General features: G+C 36.1%; 1 long non-coding RNA gene across 1 annotated transcript; it reads left to right on the forward strand.

The window, feature by feature from the left end:
- Positions 1 to 6461: 6461 nt before the first annotated feature.
- LOC104086968 (uncharacterized) lies at positions 6462 to 8940 on the forward strand. The gene is made up of 3 exons (XR_684203.4): positions 6462 to 6717; positions 8437 to 8508; positions 8744 to 8940. It is a non-coding gene; the product is annotated as an uncharacterized lncRNA (long non-coding RNA).
- The last annotated feature ends 4508 nt before the right edge of the window (positions 8941 to 13448 follow it).

The raw sequence follows: 13448 nt of genomic DNA on the forward strand, positions 1-13448 counted from the left end.
CACTGGGTGGTCTCTCAATGCACTCGCATCTTCAGTGGGAAACACACGTTGAGGCAATGTTTGAGCATCTATGCCTCATATGTCTTCAGTGGGAAACATATATCTCGTAGTCCATCTGCGGCATCACGAACCGTTAACGCACAATTGATACCGAGTGCACAATGTCATACACGAGTGGATACAAAGGAATACGAGATATATGTTTCAAGATAAATCAATGTCGCACGATAAAGAATAAAAGAAGTGATATTGTTCCTAAACTTCATAGCCTCTTAGAGATAAGTACAGACTTCTCCGTACTGATCCTTCAGACTCTACTAAGCTTGCTCGTGACTAGTGAGACCTATGTAACCTAGTGCTCTGATACTAACTTGTCACGACCCAGAATTCCCACCGTCAGGACTGTGATGGAGCATAACATTTTACTTGTTAGGCAAGCCAACGTTAGAGAATTATTTAAACCAATTCTTTTTCTATTCAGTAAATAACAGCAATTAGCTAAGATGAATTATAGTGAGTGCGGAATAATATAATAAAACTACATTAATTACGACCACCCGGATCTGTAGTCACAATTCACGAGTATTCTAGAATTCACTACAAGAAATAGTCTGAAAGAAGCAGTAAAACAGAAAGGATAGACGGGGACTTCAAGGTCTGTGAACGCGGACATATCTACTTTGAGTCTCCGAATAGCGGGTCCAACAGCTAAAATCCCGATCAACCCGAGCCGGTACCAAAATCTGCACAGAAAGTGCAGAGTGCAGTATCAGTACAACCGACCCCATGTACTGGTAAGTGTCGAGCCTAACCTCGACGAAGTAGTGAAGAGGCAAAGGCAAGGCACTTACAAATCAACCTGTACAATTTAACAGTGCATATATAAATAACAGTAATGAAGAGCTAAACAGGACACATCGGGAGGGGGAAACATGCTGGGGGAAATATGAGATAAAGAACTACAGCAGAATGATAACTGAAACAACATATATATACTAAGAATCAATAGAAACAACGAATACAGTAAAGGAAAAATGCACTGAATCACCCTTCGTGCTTTTACTCTCAATCTCACCATAAAACAATAGAAACGACATGGCATCACCATTTATGCATTAACTCTCATCTCATGGCACGGCATCACCCTTCGTGCATTAACACTCACAATATGGTACGGCATCACCCTTCGTGCATTAACACTCACAATACGGCACGACATCGTGCATTAACACTCACAATATGGCACGATATCACCCTTCGTGCATTAACACTCACAATATGGCACGTCATCACCCTTCGTGCATTAACATTCTCCCTTACCGTAATGCAATACATAAATAACAACAGAGAGATAGAATAATGAGTACAAGCCTTACTTCAACATTTGGTTCCACAATATTAATCTCAACTTTGAAATAAATACTCAATTATCACCAGAGAATCCGTAATCATGATAAGAACGATCAATTTAACAACACTAGTCTAAACAAGTAACAATTAGGCATAGGAAAGAGACAATATAAGAAAAATGGGAGAAAACAGGGAAAATAGGTAAATTAGCAACGCATAAGTATTCGTCACCTCACATATACGCCGCTCACATAAGTTTCACATAGCAAATAATCTGAGGTTCCTAATTCCTTCAAGTCAGGGTTAGACACAATACTTACCTTGCTCCATATGCTACTAAATTCTCAATCACAACTTTTCCTCTAGAATTCACCTCCAAACCACTCGTATCTATTCAGAAATGACTCAATAATATCAAATATTGCTAAAGGAATCAATTATATTGCATAATTAAATTTCCCAAATTTTGCTTCCAAAAAAAAAGTCAAAAATCGATCTCGGGCCCGCTTGGTCAAAACTCGAGGTTCGGACCAAAATTCATTTACCCATTCACCCCCGAGCCCGAATATATAATTGGTTTTGGAATCCGGCATCAAATCGAGGCCTAAATCCCCAAATTTCCGAAATCCCTAGTTTCTACCCAAACCCCTAATTCTACCATGAAAACTCTAGATTTTAGGTTGCAAATTCATGAAAGTAATGGGTAATTGAAAAAAATAGTTTAGAATCACTTACCAATACTTTGGGGAAGAAATTAACTCTTGAAAATCGCCTCTAGCCCATTTGCGTTTTTATGAAAGTTGGAAAAATGGCTTATTCCCGTTCTTGATTCTGTTTTATGCACTGGGCGACAGTGTGCATCGCGTTCGCGAGGCCACTGTCGCGTTCGCGAAGAGTATCGGCTGCCAAGCCTTCGCGTTCGCAATGGTTACTCCCCCTGGCCTTCGCGTTCACGAGACATGGCTCGCGTTCGCGATGAAGGAGCGACCAACCCTCCCCCAGGTCCCCAAGTGCTTGGCGTTCGTGATGAGCCGGTTGCGTTCGTGAATGGTAAATCCCCCCATCACTTCGCGTTCGCGACCAGGCATTCGCAAAGAAGAAATTTCAGGCTCACCAGTTTACTCTTCGTGTTCGCGAGAGTACCTTCGCGAACGCGAAGAAGGACATGCCAGAACACCAAAATCTGTAGAAAACCAGATTTTCCCAAGTCCAAAACATCTCATGGCCTATACGAAACTCACCCGAGCCCTCGGGGCTACAAATCAAACATGTACACAAGTCTAAAAATATCATACGAACTTGCTCATGTAATCCAATCTCCAAAATAACACCTAGAACTACAAATTTAGCACCAAATCAAATAAAATTCTCAAGAACACTTTAAAATTTCTATTTTCTCAACTGGACGTCCGAATCACGTCAAACCAACTCCGTTTCTCACCAAATTTTACAGATAAGTTATAAATATTATATTGGACCTATACCGGACTCCGTAACTAAAATACGGATTCGGTATCAACAAGGCTTTACATCAACCAATTCTTAAAAATAATTAAATTTTCAGACTTTTAATTTTCATAAACAATTCATAACTCGAGCTAGGGACCTCCGAATTCGATTTCGGGTATATTTCCAGGTCCCATAATTCGATACGGACCCACCGGGATTATCAAAATATGGATCCGAGCCTGTTTACCAAAAATATTGACCGAAGTCAACTAAAATTAACTTTTAAGGCAAAAAAATTTATTTTCATCAATTTTCAACATAAAAGCTTTCCGGAAATACGCCCGGACTGCGCACGCAAATTTAGGAGGGTAAAAATAAAATTTTTAAGGCTTAAGAGCGCAGAATCGAGTTTTAAAATATAATATGACCTTTTGGGTCATCACATGCTACCTATGTATTTTCCACTTTATCATTACTATTATTGGTATTTCTTTCACCTGGTTGGTACTGTTATACGTATATTTGGTGAGGATGAGATAAATGAACGAAGGGTGTTTCCGTGCTATTTGATTTGATATCTTGATTAGATTTCTCACACAATTTAAGTTATGGATTTACTACCCTGGTTTGTTTGTTATCGCTCTAAGGAAAGGATTGGTCGTGATATTGAGAAACATTAATCGTGGTTTCTTCTAATAATCATTTATTGTTTCGCATAATTATTCCTTGTACTTTTTTCTATTATATTCTAGTATTGTTTTATTGCTAGTTTATTGTACAGGTTATATCAGTGAGTATCTTTTAACTAAAAATCCTCGTCACTACATCACCGACGTTAGTCAAGATACATATTGAGTACATCGGGTCGGTTGTACTCATATTATACTTCTGCATCTTCGCCTCCACTTTTATTTATTTTTTATTTTTGTCGCATCAGCTTCTAGGTGGTATTAAATTCACTTTAGACAAGAATAGGGTGGTAATAGGACACCCGTAATGATTAAGTGGGAAATTGATTTTTCCAGATAAGTACATGGTGCATCTTATATATTTTTCCTTTAACAAATACACACTTTGTTCAGAAAGTTTAATTAATACCCATTAATCAATAATTTCATACTACTTCTCAGCTTTTTCTTCTTCATTCTTCTAAAGTAAGTTAGCCAACCCACTGTTAGTTTAAATGTATGTTCGAGGAGTGATGTCGCATTGTGCGGGATGAAAGATCACCCCTGTAAGGAAGAGTTTGAACTCTTAATAGGATTCGAGCTACCCCGATATAAGGACGAAAAAACAAGAAGCTATCGTGAATCATGGAAAAGATCTACTGAAGAAGCTAACCAAAAATAGAAGGCTCTGATTTAAGGAACTGAAAACATAAGCATCTTGAAATTAATACAAATCTGATTAATACAAAATATAAATCTTGAAAACATTAGTAAATCACTATTATCGCAAAATAAATTTGTCAGATTTGTTGTTATTTTGATAAATTAATGATTGAGATTTATTTTTTATGATATTTGAAATTTATATTTTAAATTTAAGCTCATTTGAAGTAGATTGGGCATTGAATCGTGTGTTGGGTTGTTGAAATTTGAAGAGCAAGTTAATGTTTCAGAACATAAGATTAAATTTCTAAAGTTTTATTGAAGAGATATAACTACTTAAGATTTGAATTTCTGAAGTTACATTTGAAATATAGAAGAACTTAAGATTTGATTTTTGAAGTTGCATTGAAGGAATACAACTATTTAAGATTCGAATTTCTAAAGTTGAATTTTAAAAATAGAAGAACTCAAACTTTATTTTTGGAAGTTGCATCGAAAAGATAGAAGTACTTAAGATTTGAATTTTCTGAAGTTGCATTTGAAAGATAGAAGAACTTAAGATTTGATTTCTAAAGTTGCATTGAAGAGATAAAACAACTTAAAATTTGAATTTTCTAAAGTTGCATTTGAAAGATAGAAGAACTTAATATTTGATTTTTGAAGATGAATTGAATAGGTATTACTACTTCAGATCACAGTGAGTAAATTTTACAAATTTTTGCACAATACGAAAATAACTTTGGCCAAGCTTTTGGAAGATAAAAAAGTGCATTTGAGGAGAAGCAGAAGCAATTTAGGAGAAGGAGAAAAACGTAACTTCTCTTCAAAACCATTTTTTTGAAAAGCACTTTTGAGAAAAATATACTTAGAAGCAGTTTTTTCAAAACTTGGCCAAACACTAATTGCTTCTCCGAAGTACTTTTAAAATTAATTAGCGAAACACAAACTGCTTCTTATCAAAAGTACTTTCGAAAAAAGTACTTTTGAGAAAAAGCACTTTTCAAAATAAACTAATTTTTGTAGCTTGACCAAACAGGCTACTAGTCTGTTAGCATTGTCCATATGTACTGCCTTGTTCGTTATTGCTACCTGTGTATTTTTCACTTTGTCATTACTGTTATTGGCATTTCTTTCACCTGGTTGGTACTGTTATACGTATATTTGGTGAGGATGAGATAAATACACGAAGGGTGTTGTCGTTCCATTTAATTTGATATATTGAGTACATTTCTCATACTATGAAATTTTTGAATTTACTACCATGGTTTGTTGTTTATCGCTCTAAGAAAAGTATTGGTTGTGATATTGAGGAACATTAATCATGGTTTCTTCTAGTAATCATTTACTGCTTCGCATATTTGTTTCTTGTACTCTTTTCTGTTATGTTCTATTGCTAGTCTACTGCACAGGTTATATCAGTGAGTATCTTTTAACTAAAAATCCTCGTCACTACTTCATCGAGATTAATCAAGATATTTATTGAGTACATAGGGTCGGTTGTACTCATACTATACTTCTGCACCTTGCGTTTAGATCTTGGAGCGGAGTTGCGGTGGATGATGGGAGATGACTCTAAAGATGTTCGTGCCTTTCGGGGGTATTTTTAGAGTTGAATTCTATTTATGTACATTTCAAACAGAAGTTGTATTTATTTCATATCAGGGTTTTTTCAATAATCTAATCTTAGTAACTCATGACTTGCACTACCAGTCTTTATGGAATCCAGATATATCATTTGTTGGTCAACTTTATTTTATTAGAATTGTGTTAACTGTTAATTGGCTGACCTAACGGGTTGAGTTAGGTGCCATAACGACTAGTGGATTTTGGGTAGTGACATGTTGGTATCAGAGCACTAGGTTCGTAGGCTCTACGAGTCATAAACAAGATTCTAGTAGAGTCTTGCGGATCCGTATGATGACATCCATACCTATCTTCGAGAGGTTACAGGGAATTTAGGAAAATTTCCTTCCGTCTTTCCTTATTTTGCGGCCTTGTTTCAGCTTGTAACCTACGATTTTGATTCTTCCTATTCGTTCATATGCGATGTTGTGCACTCGGTATTCGCTATGCGTCGACGATTTGTGATGCTACGGATGTATTACGAAAGGCTCACTACAAGAAATGAGACTTCTTGTGGTAATATTTAGTGGCGACTTGATTTATTGCAACAAAATCTAGACTTTTTGTGGCGACTATAATTATCGCAACAGAAGGTAAACTTTTAGTGGCGAGTTTTCAAAGGTTACTCCTAATACGTTCAGCTGAACACTGAATTTTTCTTTCCTGCTAAGACCGAAATTTTGTCTTGAGAGTTTTGTAGCGACTTTTATACAGTTGCCTCTAAAGGCCTATTTGTGGCGACTCAGTCTCCTCTAACACTAATAAAAGTTTATAAGAAAAACCACTCTTATTAAATGAAAAAAGAAGATGTAGGTATTCTTCTTCGTGCTCGTCTCTCTAGAGAAAATTATCCCACTCAATTTCCTCTCTGTTCAAATCTCTTGATTCTAACTGCTCAAATCACAAATTGTGACCCATCTGATAGAAACACAAAAGCCCTAATCAGAAATCGTGACTTCATCATGTACGTGCTCTAATTTCAAACTCAAATCCCTTTTCTGTGGTATATACAGTTAGCGAGAATGATAGTTTCAATGATTTCACAAATTTTATCTATAATTTTTGTGACTCAGTTGAAAATCTATAGGAATAAAAAGAAATTCATACAGTAATAGTCTGTGGTGAGGAGTCAGTGGGGGTTCCGGGTTTTCAGTGACGTTGAATTTCTCTCGGCCTCCGAAAAATTTAGTAAGCTATTTTTTATATTCGTGGTCTTGACAGCATTTAGTCTCTCACAATCTCTTTCTCTAGAAAAATCGAGTAGTAATTTTGTGTTAATTATAAAAGTTGGGTTGTTCTTTTCTTAGTAGCAGATGCACGAACTTTCATAGTTTTTGGGTATTTATTTATTTTTTATTTGTGGGTTATTATTATTTTGTTGGTACAGTTTATTTTTTTAGTAGAGAAAGGCATTGGGGGTACTTGTATTGGCGGAAAAAGGAGGAATTGATTTGAGAGCATATATCAAATAAGTAATTTTGTTCTTGACATGAAGGACAAATGTGGTGTTGGAGGTGTTGAGGTTTATGTGTTTAGAAGATAGAGATACTAAAGATTAGCCTATCTCCCCATAGACCTTTACTGTTGCTAGGTAATCCAAACTATTTGTTGGCTAATTCTTCGATTGTCTAGCTTTTTCTTAACATTGCTATGGATTGTGTTAACATTTCCTGCTATACCCCCAAAGAATATTATAGTGCTTCATGTTTAATCGTGCAATTCTTAGTTATCTGTAAACTAAAATAGTGGGATCTAATGTGTAGTTGGACATAGTGCATGTTACTATCTTCTTTTTCTTTAGATTAAGTTCTATTCAGTTAGTTTCCTGCTCCTGGAGAAACTATTTAGTTATTACCGATTTCTTCGACTAGATTTATTAATTAATGGGTGTTTGGTTGTGAAAATAATTAATATGGTTTATGTAAAGTTGTCAACTATACGATAATTAGTCCTTCTCGGCAGTCATCTTTATAGAGTTGTATGTATATCGCTTGTTATGGGATTCACACTATGACAAAGGACTTGCCTTCACTGTGGTGGAGAGAGATGTTATCACACGGCCTTCTACCTCATGTTGTTTCAAGCCAAGAACTTCAGGTCATTTGATAATTTATTGACTTATAACCTTGAGTTCGTTCTTCCATCTCCACTCATAGTTAGATTGGTAACATTTTTCATCAAATATCAGGAGAAGAAATTAATGCACAATCTTTTCCAATATTAAGTTTTCTCGCGAGGATACATGGCTATGATGATTCTTTAGTAGTCTTACCTCTCACTATGGCAGTGAAAATTTCACATCAGGTTCATTATATGAACTTAAATGGAGTTGGTAGGAGGTTAGAGATAGCCTGGTTATATGGTCCAATAGGTTAATAGAATTACCATGTAGCATGGCTATATGGTCTAACATATGTTTAGTTTTCTCGTTCTCCTTTTTATTTTATCATTTGTTTCTCCTTTTGTGTCCTCTGGAACAAATGCTTTAAGCTCCCATTTTTGTCATTGTACATTTAAAATCATTTGACAGTAAGTCTAAGGGAATATAATCCCATTAAAATACTACTTGACTATTCTAAGTTATTTCAAGAAAGAAAAAAAGGTTATTTTATAAGCTTCTCATCAATAATATTGAAGAACTACTTTCATCTTATAAGCTTCTCATCGATTATTCCATGTACAGGAACTTTGTATCTAAGTTGTTAATGTTACTGATGGAGAGAGAATATTAGGACTTGGTAATCTTGGCTATCAGGTAAATCTTTTAAATTATACTGGCTATTAGATTACTGTCTAATAGTGTGTTATTTGAACAATTGGATGAAACTAATTGAACGAAATATAATTGACCAAAAGTTCCAAAATAGTTTCAGGAATTGATATTCCGGTCGGAAAGCTCTCTTTTTATAGTGCTTTTGGAGGTATTCATCCCTCATTCCGGATATAAGAATTTTCAAAGTGATTTCTTATTTTTTTTTCCTTAATATCAGGGATGAGATTCATAATCAATCACAAATGTCGTCGACCATGGAGGAGTTTGAAGGCCCTAAATCTTAGTTTTTATTTTTCTTATCATATTTATATGGATACATTGATAATGAATGATGAATTATTGTGTAGTACATATTAATTGACATTTTGGTAATGGAAGTATCTATAATATTCAGTTTGAGAAATATTTTTGGTATTTGTTGTCAAATGGTAGAAAAATACATGTATATTAATCTTATAAATTAGGGTGCTACTGAAAACGATAGGATTTTGAAAAATATAGTTGTTGAAAAAACAGGTATTAATGGCGACCAAACGTTGTCAAAAAATAATTAGTAACTGTAGCGACCAAGGTTGCCACTAAACCTTAGGATATTGTGGCGACAAGAGTTGCCACTGAAGATATAGGGGTTTTATTGGCGACTATAGTCGCTACTGCAAGTCATTCTTTAGTGCCGACTCACTTTAAATCTATATTGTGGAACCTTTTTTGCGATGTACATGTCTTCTTTTAATGGCGAGTATAGTCGCCACAAATGGTTCTTTTTGTGGCGACCCCAAGGAGTCGTAACAAAAAATATTCAATAACGTAGTTACTTGCAGCAGCATTAATCTCGCTACTAAAAACTTTTACTGGCGACATTGTGTGCTTTTTTAGTGACAAACGGACAAATTCATGTATTTGGTTGGTAATCACGGACTTGGGAAGACGGGCTGGTGACCTAGTTATTGTGATTATGGTGGGTTCATGGTAAGGTATTGATTTGAGTATGGAGGGGGGTTATCTCTTGTGTGATGAGTTTGGATCTTGTGTTTCGTATGAAGTTTCCATTCTGTGGAATACATATTATTATCTCAGAGCATTTGGGGGAAGTTTGATTGACTATTGCAAGGATTGGGCATGCGCTTGGTAGAGTATTCGTAGTGTTCTGCGACCAGTATTACCTAAGCTTATGAAGTATTCAACTAATTTGTAGTACGTGATCGGGGCAGCTATGAATATAAGCTACTATGGATTACCGATGATGTGCTGAATGACTTTGGGCTAAGTGGGAGAGTCTATTAATAACGATTGGATTGTAGGATCATGCGTTGTGTCAGTTTCTGGGCCGAGGAATTGCTTGGTTATTTCTTTGAATAGTCATGTACTGGTGAAACGTGAGTTGATCGGTGCGTATTAGCTGTGTATTGAAGATCAGAGTAAGGTGAGTGATTATCAAGAAGGTTCTGATGAGTTCTAGATCATATGTAGCATTTAAGGACCTCTGAATTTGTGTATGGGTAGGGCTTGAGATCAGTAGGGAATGGTAATCGGATTTGCGGTATTACTATGTTAGGAATGATTCTATATGGAAATAATGGAGAGATGCAAGAAACGACTTCAAATTCGCAGAAGGTTCCTCCAGAGCAAGCATATCAGATTGAGTTACTTTCGGGTTGGAAGTCTGTGTGACTTAGTTGAGTTAGAGGCGATCAATTCTGATGACACGATTATGTGTTAATGAGTTTCGAAGAATTCACCATGGTTATGGCCAAGGATGGAGGTTATGTTTGCTACAGGTATAGAAGCTATATTGCGTGTGGTGATGCTCTCTTGGATTGAGTTAAATGAAAGGTTTGTGGTTGATAAGGTATTCAATTTGCTTATGGTTCAGAGTTGATTATGAGATTTTCATAGTGTCACGAGTTATCATGTTAGAGGCGGTGCACCGTGTGGGGTTGAAAGTTGCAAGTACAAGGTTGCGGTTTAGTTGTGGAGGGAAGGATATAAGTTCTTGATGAAACAGATGATTCCATATGTTTAAGAGGATGTGGGCACTATTTGATATCGCCGGTGGAGAGTGCGCATGTTGGCAGGTGCATTGTTTTGACTTGTGGGTATTTTTTGTAAAATGATGGAACACATCATCCATTTGAGTAGCGGTGTTGAGATCGGGTATGAAGATTCTGGTATTCGTGAGGTTCAGAGACTGATGTTCTCATTGGGAGACTATTTCTTTATTGCGAATTGTGAAGAAATATTGAGGATTGGATGATTGATGGTAGGTGTTATAGAAATGTTTCTATGGACTTTTGGAAGGTTATTTTCCTTTTTGGGGATGATCGAAATTTGGTTTGGGGATTATTTGTGAGCCTAATGAGAATGTGTATTCTATATCGGATCGAATTTTCTTGCTCTTACGCCGTTATTACCACATGTATATCATCGGACGGAATGGATGTTATTCATGCCTTGGTCTATGTTATGTGTTTCTCTCGTTTGCTATGACGGTTGGTGAAGGTTACATGATTTTTCGTACACATATTGTAAATCCGTTTAGGCCTTATGGTATTTTGGGCGAGGTGGACCTCGTGATGTTGACTTGGTTATTGCACCATAGTTGTATTTGTCTTTCTCAGTATTGTTTATGCCTAATCTTCTTCCCATAATTATATTTAGTGCACTCTATCGTGCTTGATGTGACGCACATGTGATCAGTGTGCCCGAGCATTATAGCTCGATGGGTACCCCTAAGTGGATTGATATGATTGGATTGGGTTGTGTACCGCAGCGGTAATGTGATGAGATGTAATTCCTTATGCTTATTTCGTGTATTTTTCTTTCACTTTGTTGAAAATAATTCATAGGAAAATGTTAAAATTACCTTGCCTGCTTAACTTGCTTAGTAGCCTTCTTATTTAACTTTTTTACTATTATCTATTCTATTTGAATTATTACTTATTTGGTGTACGGACCACATTGTGTGGGACTCTTTATGGCTTCTGGTGTTACTTGTCTGTTGGGCTGCTTGTATTGGCGTATATGAGATTTCTAGACCTGAGATTTGCACTATCGTATTGGGATAAGGAATATTTGGAAGAAAGACGCCATATTTCCGCTAAGAATTTGGGCAATGGCCCTGGTCGGATGAGTGAGCTTCTTGGCTTATTGATCAGAAGAAAGGTTAAGAGATTCTACTTGTTTCTTTCATCATCGGCAGTGTACAAAGGTTGTAAACGAGATTTTATTTGATATGAGGTTTATTACCGGTACCAGATTTGCTTTAGGGCAACTATAGTGGTCAGCAACTATTGTTGTGAGTATCCGAGTGATGTGGTATATCACGTGATTACATCTTGGGCCATGGTTATGGCTTGAAACAACATGATCAGACTTATACAGTGTGTAGATACGAGATTCAGGTATTTTAATGAATTCAGGGTGTTGGAAATTGGGTTCTAAGGTTTACAGACTAAGTTGGAAGTAAGGATCTCCAGTGATGTTGTGTTGGTAGGCTTATATGGAGCAGGTTGATACGGGATCAACCCTGGGCATGTGATAACAACACGATAGGGGTCCAAAAACGACTAAGGAAAATCAAGAAACACGCAGAAGCTAAAAGAACATTAAAAAAACAAAAAAGAAGGCAAAAATTAAAGATAGATTGAATTCAAGAAATAGTTTCTTGAATTCAAGAAGTCTATTCTTGAAGTTGAATCCTAACAACAACAATTAGCTAACGAAGAACTAATCGCCTTTGATAGAGAATTAAAAACAAGAGATAGATTGTGAAACCCGACCCTTTAGAATAACAAAAATAATAATAAGCCTAAACTTATCACCTTTCTTGAATACCTAAAAGTGATCCAAGATTTTGAAGAATTCATCTTACCACCTTAAGTTGAGTCTTGAAGGTTGAAGAATAAATCCAAGAGTAGCCACACATAAGAGTGCAAGAAAAATCTCAAAATATTTATTGATAATAGTCTAACTCTAAAAGCAAACAAGATACCCCTTTATATAGAGAGGGAGTCATAAAATTCTACCTAAAAAATAAGAAAATAAAGTCCTAAACCACTCTGGACAACAAGTCCAACTACCATAGGAAAAGGTAAAACTCTAGGAAATAAAAACTAAGTCAATCTTGAAAATTAATTCCAATAATCTTAGAAAAATAAAAACAAAACCTTAACTACCTACGAAAGTATCAAATATATCCTAACAAACTAGGAAACAAAATAAAGAACTTTGAGTCTTTCTCCTATGTCTTGGCCGTCCCTCCTTGAGCTGACTTGGCACCAAGTTACCTCCTTTGTGGGTTGATTTAGGTGCCTAATTTAGGCCCTCCTTGGCTGGTGCTTAGACACAAATACCTCCTCTTGGACTTGGACTTGGACCATGAAATGAGTGTAGCATTTAGCTAAATCCTCTCCATAATTCTTGAGCTCTTCTTCCACCATTAGCGCCTTCTTGATCTCCCATTGAAGCCCAACAACCTTTTCTTGCTTCTCCTTAACTTGAGACCTTGTGAATGGATTTCTTGGTACTTCTAAAGCTTTATCCTTGTCCGTAGAGCTATCATTCCCCTCCTCTTGGAAAGAATTCGTCTTCGAATTTGAACCTACATCAAACAAGGATAAGTCAGCAACATTAAAAGTAGCACTTACTTGAAACTCACCAAGAAGGTCCAATTTGTAACCATTATCTCCAATCCTTTCAAATACTTTAAATGGACCATCTCCTCTAGGGTGCAATTTTATCTTCCTTTTTGAAGGAAATCTCTCCTTCCTCATATAAACCCAAACCAAATCACCAGGCTCGAAGATAACTGATTTTCGACCTTTATTTCTTCGTAAAGTTGTTTGCTCATTCTTTCTCTCAATTGCAAGTCTCGTATGCTCATGAATATTCTTCATCAAATCAGCTTTCTTTTTTCCATCATA

The sequence above is a fragment of the Nicotiana tomentosiformis genome, chromosome 3 (genome assembly GCF_000390325.3).
Source record: "Nicotiana tomentosiformis chromosome 3, ASM39032v3, whole genome shotgun sequence".
NCBI lineage: Eukaryota > Viridiplantae > Streptophyta > Magnoliopsida > Solanales > Solanaceae > Nicotiana > Nicotiana tomentosiformis.